Consider the following 14,820-nt stretch of genomic DNA (forward strand, 5'->3'; position numbering starts at 1 on the left):
AATTAAAAGTTCTAGTGCCCTTTTTAAGTGACCAAAAAAAATGGAGGCCAACTAGGCCCCTTCCAACGCTCATTTTTTTCCCAGAGTCATCTGATCAAAATTTTCAGATAACCATTTTGTTCAGCATGGTCGAAAATATTATAACTATGTCTTTTAGGATGACTTAATCCCTCGAAGCCCCCAGGGGGAGGGCTGAAAGTTATGAACTTTACTCAATGTTCACATATAGTATTGGTTATTGGGACCCGGCTCAATGGTAACCGAAACTCTAGAAAACGGTATTTTGATACAAATAGATACACCAAAAGAATTAAATTTTAATGCTGATTTTAAATATATAAGTTTCATCAAGTTTAATCTTACCCATCAAAAGTTACGCGCCTGAGAAAATTTGGCTGATTTTCGAAAAAAAGGGAAAATATCCACTAAAAGCCATAGAACCTGAATAAAAATCACGACATCATATTCCACGTATCCGTATCAGAGAACCCTGATGTAGAGATTTCAAGCACTTATCTACAAAAATATGGAATTTTGCATTTCTTCTCAAGAGAAAGATCACGGATACGGGTTTATTTATTTTTTTTTTCCCAGGGATAATTGTATCGACCTAGTGGTCCTCGAATATTGTAAGAGGGCTCATTGGAACGGACATTACAATTTCTAGTTCGTTTTTTAAGTCACCAAAAAAATGTAGGGCAACTAGGCCCCCTCCCACGCTCATTGTTTTCCCAAAGTCACCTGATCAAAATTTTGAAATATCCATTTTGTTCAGCATGTTCGAAAATATTATAAGTATATCTCTTAGGATGACTTAATCCCCCGAAGTTCCCGGGAGGAGGGATGAAAGTTATGAACTTTACCCAATGTTAACATATAGTATTGGTTATTGGGAAGTATACAGTACAGACGTTTTCAGGGGAGATTTTTCCTGGTAGTGAGGAGGCGGGGGGGGGGGTCGGGCAAGGACGTACGCAAGGAGGGGGGCCTCCGGGACCGGTTTCCCCCGAAATCTCACGATTCTTTTCATTTTCCCATAATTTTCTGATTTTTCTCACAGAATAATGGGTTTGAAGGATTTCCCCCCCCCCCCCGAAACAAATTGCCCCCCCCCTCCCCGAAACAAATTCTTGCGTACGCGCCTGGGGTGGGGGGTTATGTAGGATGATCTTTCCATGAAGGAAGTTTTCATGGGGGAAGGGACATTGCTATGAAGGGGATGCCGGACTTCCCAGCATTATTTAAAAAAAGATCATAAATTAAATATCAAAAAACAAGTTTTTCAACTGCAACAGCAGCAACATCAAAACTTTAAACGAACAGAAAATATTACATATATGATTGGGTTCACCCCCTAGTCAATACCTCACTCTTTAAGCCAGAGATTTTTTAGTACTTTCATAAGAGCTATTTTTTCTAATTAACGGCCTTTGTGATTAAGCGGTAATTTTTAAGGAATTGGAACAAAATTCCAACTTTAGCTTAGAGAAGAAGGTATTAACTAGGGGGCGAACCCCCTAATATACGCATTAAAAATCTATGAATATAGAAGTTCGTTACGTAAGTTAATTCGTAAGTTACGTATATTTATTACTAATAAAAACGTTCGTAAATAAAATGAAACAAGTTTCGAAAAAGCCATTTAACCAAATAAATGTAAATTAATATGAAAATTTTGTTTTAATTATTCATGTACTGTGAGCCAAGATCACATGTGATTTGGAAAGACAAAGCCGATGAAGTCCTCGCCCAAGCCCACATCCCGATGGAAAAAGCTGTGAGCCTGGCAAGCGACAGGTCAACCTGAAGGTACCTGCTCTCATCGTTCTCTACGCCAAACCCTCGGCAGAAGCCTTAAGTCAAGTTAAGTCAAGTGAGCCAAGATCAAAACCTGCATTTATTCAAAAACGTTCAAAAATTAAATAAAAAAAACAAGTTTTTTTAACTGAAAGTAAGGAGCGACATTAAAACTTAAAACGAACAGAAATTATTCCGTATATGAAACGGGCTGTCCCCTCCTCAACGCTTTGCTCTTTACGTTAAAGTTTGACTTTCTCACAACGAGAAGCGTTGAGGAGGGGACAGCCCCTTTCATATACGAAATAATTTCTGTTCGTTTTAAGTTTTAATGTCGCTCCTTACTTTCAGTTAAAAAAACCTGTTTTTTTAATTTAATCGTTTTAAAGGATCTAAAATAAGCCTTTAGAAGCAACATTGATAAACGCCATCTTGACTGAAGTGGACCCTGTAAATTATACAATTAGAGGCGTAATTTCGTCAAACTCCAGGGGGGGGGGGTGAAGCTGGAACCAATTTTCCCAAATTGAAAGTGAAAATGACAGTGAAACTTGAAAAACGAGCCTTATAGCGCAATAAAGAAAAATATATAGGCCTACTCAAGAAAACTGACCCGTTTCTGTGGATGCTTGAATTATGGAGGCTTATCTTAACTTCGACAAGATTTTTGAAGAAAATAAATTTCAGCTAGGGGGGATTCGGATATGGGGGTACTTAGGTCTAGGAGGGGCAGTTGACCCCTCCCCCTTCCGCATAGTAAATTATCTTCCTGTACAAAATGATTTGGAAAATAGTTCTAGAGAAATATAAACTGGAAATCAATGGTTCAGAAATGAAAAGAAAAACTCATTGCACAAACCTTATTCGAAAGTCTTATCAATGATCCATGTTTTTGTGCTCTGTACTACTAAGCCTGGAGAAGCATGTTTTATTCCATTCCATCCTAGTACCAGATCAAGAATATCCCAGAAGATCTGCTGTCAAAGATTGTCAATAATTGATCCGACGATGAAGAATAAAAGCGTGTCTGAAAGGTTCTGAAGGGTATTTTAATGTTTTAACAGATGGCGGTAGCACTATGAGAGGAGTTGAATATTATATTGCAGATTCCGATTCGGCTCTTCTCCTGAATATGGGATCTATAGCATACGGTTGTCGTATTATAATATGGTTAAAATTAACTACAGCGTTATTTTAGAGATCAAGTAATTCAAAAATCCCTAAGTCAATGGACTTTCCACTCTGCATTTTCAGAAAGTAAATTTGGATATGCAACTACTGTGGAATGCTGAATGATGTTAGTAGAACAAAACGATATCGCGTGTATTACTTAGAGACTTCAGTTACAGAAAGAACGGTCTTTGAGGACCAAGCTGTCTAAGAATTCACCTGTCCTGCACTTGAAGCAAAGATCGTTCATTGACCCAACAGATCTTACCGTATCTTTAGCTGAATTTAGTTCCCTCGATTTATTCTCTGCTAGTGTTTATCCATCTTTTGTGAATAAAAATATAACTTCTTGTAATGAGGGTTCTCTACACTTTAGATTATCGTTGACTTTAGAACCAAATAACAATCGTGTTATTTGGTAACCACCATTGGTGGTTACGGTGGTTACGTAACCAATTGTATTTCCGGTGGTAATGGTAATATAATATTTAGAACAACATCTTCAAAGGAATGTAATGGTTCTAATGTTTTCTTTCTTTTGCCGTCAATGAATTACTTGAATTTATAACAGACGAATTAGTCGTGAAATTAATCATTATACACTTTGTTACTACTAGTTCAATATTGCCAATTAGTTATACCCTATCGAAGGGCTTCAAAACAACAATCTTAATTTGCCTACATATAGCCATTTCATATAATTTGAATAAATTCATAAATACTTATAATTTGGATAATGAAACATAACTTTTTAATTAGCTTGAGAAGCACCTTAATATAACAAAAAAGAAAGATGTTAAACTAATTGATAAATAAATCAACACGAATTAAATTAACATAATAATTAGGCACCTTAAAACATTAATAATACAAGCTTATTTAGATTTTTTCCTTTTGTTTGCTTATGCATTTCTTCTGTAAGATACTGTAATAATAGTTTAATTGGACAGTCTTTTACTTTAGATACCCAAGTGGCAGGTCCAGATATGCAGCCTTAAAGGAACGCCGATCTCGGCTTGCCCGCAGCAAGAGCTCCGCAGAGGTAGCTGGAGACGATAATGACGGTACCAAGGATTGTTCAGTGTCCTACGGGAAGTCTCGAGAGCCTTCTCCGGAATATAATAAGGAAGGAGAAGGGTCGAACCTAAGCAATTGGGCAAGGTATTGTCCGTTTAAACTCTTTGAATAAGATAAGACAAACTTCACCCAGTAACTATCCTTTAAATTAAGAAAAAAAGAACTAAGTCATAACGCGAAACTTAAAGAGCTAACTTAAAAAAGTAGAAACAAGAGAATTTGGAATTGCAAACCTAAAGCAAGCAGAAATTATTATGAATGAAACTGTGAGCCTTTTTACGAACATAAACTACATGGCGCCTAACTTCAAACAAAAGGCCCGTTTTTTAGCACTAAAATCTTATATCTAAGATCTTGCATCCTTCTGCAAAGATTATCGTTTTTTCAACTCATCTTTGTTCTAAGATCTCACAGCTCACTGATGTTAGCAAAAAGTATGAAGACCGCCACTGTTCTGCCATATAGAACGATGATGACAGAACTTTGATGATCTACTCATCATTGTTATCAGACCGCTGATCAGAGCAGAATGATGAAAGACGTTTGTATAAAAACGACAAAAGATGTAAGATCTTAGTTCAAAGATTTCACTTTTAAGCGTTTTTTGACAAAAGATCTAAGATCTTAGCTCATTGATGAGTGAAAAAACAGGCCTAAACAAAGATTATCATGAATAAGAGGGCTTTAAACGCCCCTGAAACCCCTTAAAGGCTAGAATGTCATTTGCACTTGGCTGAAAACTATACAATGGTAATATTGAGAATTCTATTTAGCCAATTATTTTTTTTTGTGTAAATATGAAATATATGGATTTAAAAGGTTGAAAATAGGATATTCTTAGAACAGCAGAACTTCTTTAGTTGTCATCGAAAATCTAATGTTGAGAAATTTTACCCTAAACAATTGCGGTGATGCTTTCTCTACAAAGGGTTGAGTACTCATTGAAATGAGTTTCAAACATCTTTTATTTTGAGTTGATTTAACTTGTATATATATTAGTCGTAGTGACATTGACCAAGAAGCTTCTTTAACAATATCACTAATTGTTAATTTATAGTAAAAACCTATAGGAGGGAGAAGTCGTAGTAGGAGCAACTGTAAAATGATTCTTCTATATTGAAATGTTAGTCTCAGATAGGCTACCAGCACCCTTGGAAATTCTTAAGGCCACGTTTTGTGGATGAAGAACGACATACTACCTAAGATTGTTCTTTTTGACCATCAGCACTGGTGGTCCTCTCCCCCCAAGATTTTTTTCTGGTGCGCTTATTCCTTGTTTTTTCGGTTTTTTACTCTTTTTTAAATCAATTTGTCAATTTGGTCATTATTGCTGCCCTCGTGACATTTGGACACCGCAACCTGAGCCACAGTTTTGGCCTCTGGGGGACTGGTGCTGCTGTGAGTTGGTAGTTACAGTAGCTATGGTTATTCTGCGATTTTAAACATTTTAAATAATTAACATTTAATCTCTAAAGCTTGCCCCTTAAGCAATCCGTGACTGCTCATCAATAGAAGGAGATACAACGTGTCTATATTGTGGAATTGGAGGTTGGCACACCCTTTGCTATCCACTAATGCTGCAGGTTGTAACATTTTTTTTACTTAAATTTCAATAAGGTGTGTCATAAGTGGAGTCTTTACTCCTTATATATTGCCCACATATTTGTAATCATCAATCTGAAATGTTGTATACGCCAATTTATTGAGAAATTAAACAAAACCTTTGAAATTATTCCCTATTTTGACTTGAATTGGGAAAACTATGTTGCGATGTTAAGGATTTTTCATACATGATGACAAGGGGAGTAGCTATATCATTTTTATTTGGAGGGGGGGGGAGAGGGGTCCATATCCGGTAATTTAAGGGGCATATGTGATATATTTTTCTTCAAATTAATGGGAGGAAACTGCCCCCCTTGCCCCCCTCCCAACGACGCCCCTGATGGTGGCAGCCCCACTTTTATTTGTGATTAAATAAAAAAGAACAGGGTTTTTCAACCGAAAGTAAGGAGCAGCATTAAAACTAGAAACAAAAATAAATTATTCTGTATGTAAGAAGGGGGGTTTTACCCTCCTCAACCCCTCGCTCCCTACGCTGAATCCCCCCCCCCCTATTCTGGAGGACATTTAGAGTCTTATGACCGCTGAATATCAAATTTTTCGGCAAGTTTATGACTATTCTTGTCAAAGTCTCAAAGAGATATTTGTGTAGAGCCTGAAGGGGAAACAAAAACATGGACACAAATAGTTTAGAATATCTAGCTTAAAGGATAGCTAATGCAACCTGCTGCATGTATCATATACCAAAATGAAGCCTTACTGTTGAGTTACACTGGCTAATCCATACAGTCCTTTCTTCTCATTTGCACCCTCAAGAAACATCTTTTTTTTCGTTAGTCTTAAAATCATTGATTTGGCTGTCTCATAAAATTAAGGAAATGTGGGGTACTCATTTTGTTCTAGCCCGAATCTTATAAACTTCAGATATAATGAAAAGTTTAGCTTAAGAGGGATAATGTGAATCCCAAATTAATGTTATATTCGATTACAGTAAATGCTCTTGTCTAGCTACCGAAAGACAAACACAATTTGATGAAAGATCATTCATTTTCCCTTTTTCGATTTATTTGTCTTTCTAAATGAAAACTGTAAACATCCTACTGGGGCAGTTGATTTCTTGATGTTTGCTCTAGTCCTGTCTCTCGCTTTTTGGAAAATTAGTTCTAAGAAACTTTAAATCTAATTTATTATCCGTCACTGGAATTTACGTGATAAATATGTTTTGAACTTTAGTGCCTCTTAGCTTTAAACAAATGTGAAAAATATTCTAACTTAAATTAGTTTACGTGACTGGCTACATTTTAGATATTGTTTTATGTTGGCTTTCTTGAGAGAATATAGCATTTTTAATATATTTTCTTGAAAAATTCAACTGTAATTTAGATCGGGAGACCCCTTTTTTATATATATTTTTTTATTGCTATGTAATCAACTGATTCTCCATATTTGTTTTTGTATTTTACCGTGTTAGGATAACAATAAACATTTTAGACTGGTGATAGACTCGGTCTATTAAAGAAATAAACCTGTATTTACCTGAAGAAATAGCCCTTCAGATCAATGGTGGGTTTGCTTTCACCGTAGTCTCCAAAATAGCACTGACCTAGTAAAGAGTGATGGGTCTCCCATTGATTTTGTTTCTTGGTCACGCCGTTTATAAGGGGTGGTTTTTGAAACTTGGTAGAGGGCCCACTCGATTGGGAATTTAATGTTCTAATGCTCTTTAATAGGAATTGAATGTGATCGAAGGGCGAATCTGCCCCCTCATGTGCTCTTTTCCCCCCTGTTACTAGGTTTTATCCCCCCTCATTTCAATGGCATCAGATCAAAAGTTTCAGATTTGATCGAATAGTCTAAATATTGAATAAGTTCCAGTGACAACATGAGTAGTAAGGGTGTGCACAGTTTCAATTACACATAAAAATATACATTGAAATTGCTGTTGTTTTCAATTACACATGAAAATATACATTGGAATTGCGCAATATGTTATGAAGGACAAGTTTTTTTTGACATAATTTACGTGGACTAGATTTCTATTTCATGATATACATGTTTTTTTTTAGGGTAAATCCGTGCCAGAAAAACCGGTGCGTCTTTTTTAGCTGCCAATATATTCAATTATTTTTTTGTATATATTCAGGTTTCAGATTAGAACTTTCTACAGTTTGAATAGTTCATTCAATCTACTAGTATCAATATTTTTGCAATCATTTACATAGATATGGAATATTCTAAGCGACTTCTGGTGAGTAAAATTTTCTAATTATTATAATAAAAGGAAATCTATTTTTTTTTGTCTCGCCATTAAGTTAAGGAAGAATTCCCTTACTTACGCTTTTTTTACTGTGCTGTTAGCTCTTTTAAAAAGCTTCATATGTTAATTAAACAGTCCATGTGTTTCAATTTTAGTAAATATTCAAAAAAAAAAAGAGAGAGGCAGGTTCACTTTGATTTTGGCTCATTGTATATGAAAAATTAAAATAGAATTTGCATATTAGTTTCGGCAGATATGGAAGGTCGCCCCTCTCCTCAATATCTTGCTCTTTACGCTAAAGCTGTTAGCGCTTTCAAAAAAGCTTCCTATTCTAATTAAAAAGTCCCCGTTTTTTTTCTTCATCAAATTTCGGTAAATATTCAAAAACAGGGCCAGTCAGTTTCGCTATAAAAATAGTCAAATCGTTTTTCATCCTCTCCACCTGAAAAAAGGTGTTAATATTCAAACAGGACGGGTAGTTTCACCAATAAAATAATCAAATCACTACGTTTTTCTACCTGTAAAGGGATGTTTTCTCACTATCTGATTAAGAAGAGCATGTTTACAAATTTGTTGGCTAAAAATGGCTTTCTCAAAATTGAGTTATGAATTAACTTACGAATTAAATTAAATAACGAAACTTCTATATTTATATGTTTTTATCACATGTATTAAGGGGTTTACCCCCTAGTCAATACCTCATTCTTTACGCTAAAGTTAGGATTTTGTTCAAATCACGAACTCTTGAATCATAAAGGCTGGTTAATTAGGATAGATATTTATTTTGAAAGTGCTAAAAAAAAGAACTTTAGCGTAAAGGGGTGTGATATTGACTAGAGGGCGACCCCCTTCATATACTTAATAATTTTTTGGTTTAGGTTATGTCGGAGTCTTCCTTCTTCCTTTTTTCTGTGATTTTAAGTATTTCGCAATTTAGGTATATAAAAATTTTTAAAAGCTATGCATATAAAAAAAAAAAAACTATAATTGTCAAATTTTTGTGTTTGGTACTATGGAATTGATAGGCCCAGTGCCCTTCATTAATATTCTGAATAAGTAAAAATTGAAGTAGCTAATTAAATTGTGTCATTTTAGAATGTTGTTGATCAACCATCGCAGCAAAAACGCGCAAAATTGGATGAAACTCTGGATAACACTGAGACGGGATTAATTGAATCATTGAATGCAAAAAGATCAACTGTAATTCGTCTCGCACCCCATTCCAAAGCAAAGAAGGAATCTGGCAACATAGCTGTGATTATCGACTTAAGTTTTAAACAGATATTCTAAAAATATTTTAATAATTTAGTAAATCGACTCCTTTTATGCATGCGGTGAATAATGCTTTTTCATGATTGACATGTAAAAAATTTGCGGCACAATATAACTGAATTAGCATGCATATATTTAGGCTAATGAGATACAGGAACCTTCAGGGTGTTAAAAATTCTATAGGCCAGTATACAGTTCAAAAATTACCAGTTTTATTGGAACTCAAACATCGTCTGCGGGACATGTACTCGCCTTGTTTTACCAGTTTTAATGGTTTTAAGCTATTACTAAGACCTTTATAAACACCAACTTTGATAAAAATCAACGCTACCAGTGGAATACCAAATAAAATATATAAATATGAAATAAAATCCTGATTCATACAGCCTTGAGCATCCTCAAATTCAATGAAGAAGATTATTCTAGTTGATTTGTACACATACATGTCACGTGTGTGGAGATCTATTTATTTCTTAAATAGTGGGGGAGGGGAATTAGAAGTGTGGATCTAGATCCTGAATTTGGACCAAATTTTGAATGCAGGAAGTTCAAACTGGACCTCAACAGCTCATTATGTTATTTTTATTATTATAAGACAATTTCAATTAAATACACGAGAATATTCAAAGCAAAAGAAGACATTGAACGGAAACCTAACGAGACCTAAATCTCGAAAGATCATTATTTTATTTTATAATTAAACAATTTCAATCAAATAAACGAGAATATTCAAAACATCAAAAGCCTTGGCTATTCTAATTTTAAAATGTTAACTCCAATATGCAAATAAAGAAATAATAATAAATGTTGCGTTTAATGTTCTATTAACCAAACCAATTACCGTTTAACTAGGTTTAGGTAGAGATATTATAAGTCAGAGATATTAAAATGGTAATCTCCCTCCCACCCCCGTGTGTGTGTGTGTGTGTGTGTCTGTAAGTGCGTGCGTATGTGTGTGTGTGTGTGTGTGTGCGAGCGGTGCATGCGCCGCGTCTACTCGATAATTCATGAAATAATGCTTATTTTACAGAGAAAATAAAACCTTTTTTCTATAGGTTAATGAATTAGCCTTTTCGACATTTTTCAACACTGTAAAAGTGTATGTCAGAGACATCAAAATGTTAATCTCCCCCCACCCCCGATGTGTGTGCGTGTGGGTGTGTGTGTGCGTGTGTGTGTCTCTGTAAGTGTGTGCGCATGTGTGTGTGTGTGTGTGTGTGTGTGAGCGGTGCATACGCCGACTCTACTCGATAATTCATGAAATAATGATTATTTCACATAGAAAATAAAACCTTTTTTCTATAGGTAAATGAATTAGCCTTTTCGACATTTTTCAACATCGTAAAAGTGTATGTCAGAGCTGTGTGTGTGCGTGTGGGTGTGTGTGGGTGTGTGTGTGTGTGTGTTCGTGTGTGTAATTCATGAAATAATGGTGATTTTACATAAAAAAAAAAACTTTTGTTTTACAGATTCCTTGCATAGCACCACCACCATGGTGATACGAGATAAGAAAATGCGCATGGGAAACTACTTTAACGAAAGCAATACTCTGTTACTAGCCGGACCATGTTCAGGAGTATATGGAGTTTCATAGGAGTGTCCTCAAGAATGTTCTTGGGGAAATGGCAATTCTCGATGAATTAGATTATGTCCTGACTTGCTTGAGCATCCGGAGTGGGCAGATAGTTTTATGTGTGATCATTTAGGAGATGTTACTAGTGCATTTGAACTGGGTACTCATAACGAAATTCCAGCACAGAAAAATACAGGCTGGCTCGATAAATCTTCCCAAAACACCTTGGAATATGTACTAGGGGATCTCATGCCATCTCCAACCAATATTATTGAGCAGACTGGGAGTGGTGTTATTGACAATTCTGTGTCACCCCCCACCATTCCGCCTAATGATATAGCTAGTAGTAGTAGTAATACAACAACAACACCAGTATCCCCTCTTCCAGATTTTTTTCTGTCCAACTCTGCCTTGCACCACACATTGGTCTACAGTGCCAAATTCGGTGACCCGTTCAACTCTCTAATGTCGGGGGATATAATAACAGAACCCTCGACCATTACACATTTATATACTAATAAGATTCGAGCCATTCTTGAACAACAGATGGGGGTGTGGGGAGTGGGGGTCAGTTTAAAAGCATCAATAGCACTAAAAATATTGTTTTAAAATGAAAATGCGGGCGAGCTGTATTCAAAATATTTGCAAACAGAGATGTTGGCAATTCGCCCGCATTGATCAAATTATGGGGAGTTTTTTATAAATTGGGCTAATAGTATTCAAAGTAAGTGGGAAAATTATAACGAGGGGGGTAGTGGATCTGTGGTTTTATTTATTGAAAGTTTAAATGCTAATATATGTAGATTTAAAAAGGATTTTATTGTAAGAGGTGGGCATGGGGAGAGGGCTATAGTTTTAAAATATCATTCAGATTTAGAGGGGTGTAAGGGGATACAACGAATCTGTTTCGATACGAGGCTGCAGTGTTTCAAGTATGCATTTTTAATTGTCGCATACAGACCTCTTCAAATAGATGCATCTAGGAAAAAGTTGTATAAAAATACACTTAATGGTAGGGAAGGTTCGAAGTTTTTCAAAGTTGATTTTGATTCTTTAAATGGTCAATTTCTTGTGCCAATAAAGGGCATAGATATTTTTGAGCGGGATAATGCACATTTAAAGATTGGTGTCACGGTTTTACAGTATGAAACAGAATTTGAAGAGGGTCAGCGTTCCGATAAGAAGGGTGTATTATTTCCAGTGCGGGCTCCTTCAATTGAATCAATAAAACATTGGGTTTGGCTTCTATACACTCCACCCACAAACCCCGATTTAATTGGACATTTTAATCCGATTACGGATACTAGTAGGCTTCTAAGTGAGGGTAAACAGCGGCGTGGTATGTGCTATTGCAGTCCAAAACGTCTCTAAAGACTTCACTCTGATTTAAAGCTAAATCATCATACAAAACACTGCAAATTTAATAGATACCAGGCGGTGGAGACGGTAAGCGGAGATATAGCGATCTTACGTTTTAAAAATTTTCAAAACACGCTCCTGCAGAGCAATAAGATCGCTTTGGTCTGCGAAGCTAAACTGACAGACGTGTGCGATCCGTCAAATTCAAATCGTGTTAAAATATGTGAAGCCATAGGGGTCTCTTACGCTCACGCGCAACGAGATTCCAATAATAACATGCAAGTGCTGGATTTAGTTGAGATGTTGGGTGACGTTGTAGACTTCATGCACTTGCCATTGGTCAGTCTAATCAAAACAGCGAACGGTGCAATTTCGCGCCTTCGTTATACAAACTATTCTATGGTTCTATCACCAGATGACATAGTGGCCATTAAACATCGTAAACTTTGTTGGGTTTGAAAAGGAGAATTATATGATGGTGCAGGGAAGAGGGGGAGGAGGTAGATTATTGACCATGGTCATTTGTGGTAGGAAATTAAAACAGGAGGGGGTAACTTTAGAGGGTTAACCCATCAATCGTACAATTTAAACGTTAGACACAAATGTTTCGTGTTAGTTTTCATACACAAATTCAATTATGACTTAAAGTTTGTTCGTCTGGCTTTGACTTACATTGCCAAGGGTTGAGTTGTAGATGAAGCATGGATAGATGGTTCTTTTTCATATCATATCATACCCAAATCATCGGAGAAGCTACTGCTGCTAGAATTCATGTGGAAAACAGTTGACAAGGGTAACACGTGCCTGAATAAAATCCGTTTTTTAGCCTCTTTCAGCTTCTTCCCCAAATCTAAGTCAATTGATTCAGGTGCAGAAAAGTGATAATTTTGATAGCTTCCTCCTCCTTAAACAGCGCTTCCCCGATGATGAAATGTATGATTTATTAACGTGTAAGGGTATATATCCATATGATTATTACAACTCTGGCTCGAGTCTAGATGAGGTGTCACTACCGCCCATTGAAGCTTTTTACAATTCTCTTACTGAGAGTGAGTGCACCACTAGCGACTACGAATTTGCTAAGAGGGTTTGGGCAAAGGGCGGGTGTAAAAATGGGTGGGATTATTGTAAACTATACTTGGCCAGTGACGTACTCACTCTTCTGGACATTGTGTGCAAAAATACAGATAAAATATATGGGGAATTTGGTCTTTTTTTTGGGTTTATAGTTTCCCCGAACCTTCGCTTTTGGTACATTATGATTAATTTAAGAAATTGAGTAAGAGTTCTTAGTATCGTAGTGTATCATAATCTGATTGTTTAGAGATCCAGGAGAGGGTGGTATGTCTGTAACGGGAACTGTTTCATAGACACGGTTCCATGTGGGCAGTACACTGATGACAATATAGGCGCAGTTTTTTTGGATATGAATTCTCTTTACCCATCGGCAATGTCTCACTACTGTTTGCCGTGTGGCAATTATAAATGGCTTGACAATCCATGTGCTTCGAATTTCCCCGACATTGACAGTGTTGAGGAGAATGGGGCACAGGGATGGTTTTTTGAAATTGACGGTGAAATACCCATGGAAATCCATGACTCGGTAAAAGACTTTGTTTTTCCGTGCATAAATAGACCGGTGGGTAGGGACTCTCTGAGCCCCTACAATTTATTTTTAGTAGAGGATGGGAGTATGCACTGTGTACCTTCAAAACAAAACTAAGTGCAGATCCCAACCGGAAGTAGAATATCGTCTGTCATCAAGTTCTCTTATAATGTATGCTGACCAATGGTTTCCTAGGCGCAAACCTTAAGAGAGCACTTCCATTTTATAGAGATCCTTTAAGGACAACGTTCCTTGACACCATTTTCAGTAAGCTTTCAAAAGCAAAAACAAAAGTTGAATAATAAGTCTATAAACTCATTTTGAACTCAGCTTTCGGTAAAATGTGCGAGAGCGTACGACACAGAAGGCGATGTGACATTGTAACCAACCCCAAAGATTGTGCTCGAATCATTGCGGATCCAAACTTCACATCGTTCACAATCATAGACTCCAATATAGTGCTCCTACATCGCAAGAAAAGAAACATTGTATTAAATAAAAAAATTTCAGGCGGAAGTGCAATTACTGAAATTTACAAGAAACTCATTTTGTTATTTTATTACAGTGAATCCAAGGTACAGTTGTTGATTGAGGTACAAGTTCCAATGTATTACTGAGACACTGATTCACTCCTGTTAAAAGTCAAAACTGAAAATATATTGAATGATTTGGAAAAGTGAGAGTACAATAGCTCACAAATGGAATAAACTAAGTGGGACAAATCCTTTTACCTAGAGATATTCAAATACCGGGCCCCAAATCAATTGTTAATGTTAAAATCTGAAACGGGTAGTTATCTAATATTCAGGGACATGTTTCCTGGGCCGAAAGATTGCTGTGTGGAAACACATGACACGGATATAAAACAAATTTGAAAGGGCGTACTTGAACACTTTATAAAAAATAAATTTTGATATAAGTGCGTATAGAAACTCTGTGGAACGTAGTTTAGTCCCAAGGGCGAACGTCATGGCAATTCGCTCTTTACAGTGTAAAAACTGCACAATTAGAGTCGAGAAAAACGCCATTTCGGCCTTATCGGACAAAATCTATCTACTTCAGCATGGTGTGAAGGCACTACCAAATGGTCATTATTTAATTTCAGTCCGAGTTGAATGTGTAGAGTATAGAAAACAGCTCGGTCTAGAA

Source organism: Artemia sp. Qi Xiang Cuo, unplaced genomic scaffold (genome assembly GCF_049724085.1).
Source record: "Artemia sp. Qi Xiang Cuo unplaced genomic scaffold, ASM4972408v1 HiC_scaffold_32, whole genome shotgun sequence".
NCBI lineage: Eukaryota > Metazoa > Arthropoda > Branchiopoda > Anostraca > Artemiidae > Artemia > Artemia sp. Qi Xiang Cuo.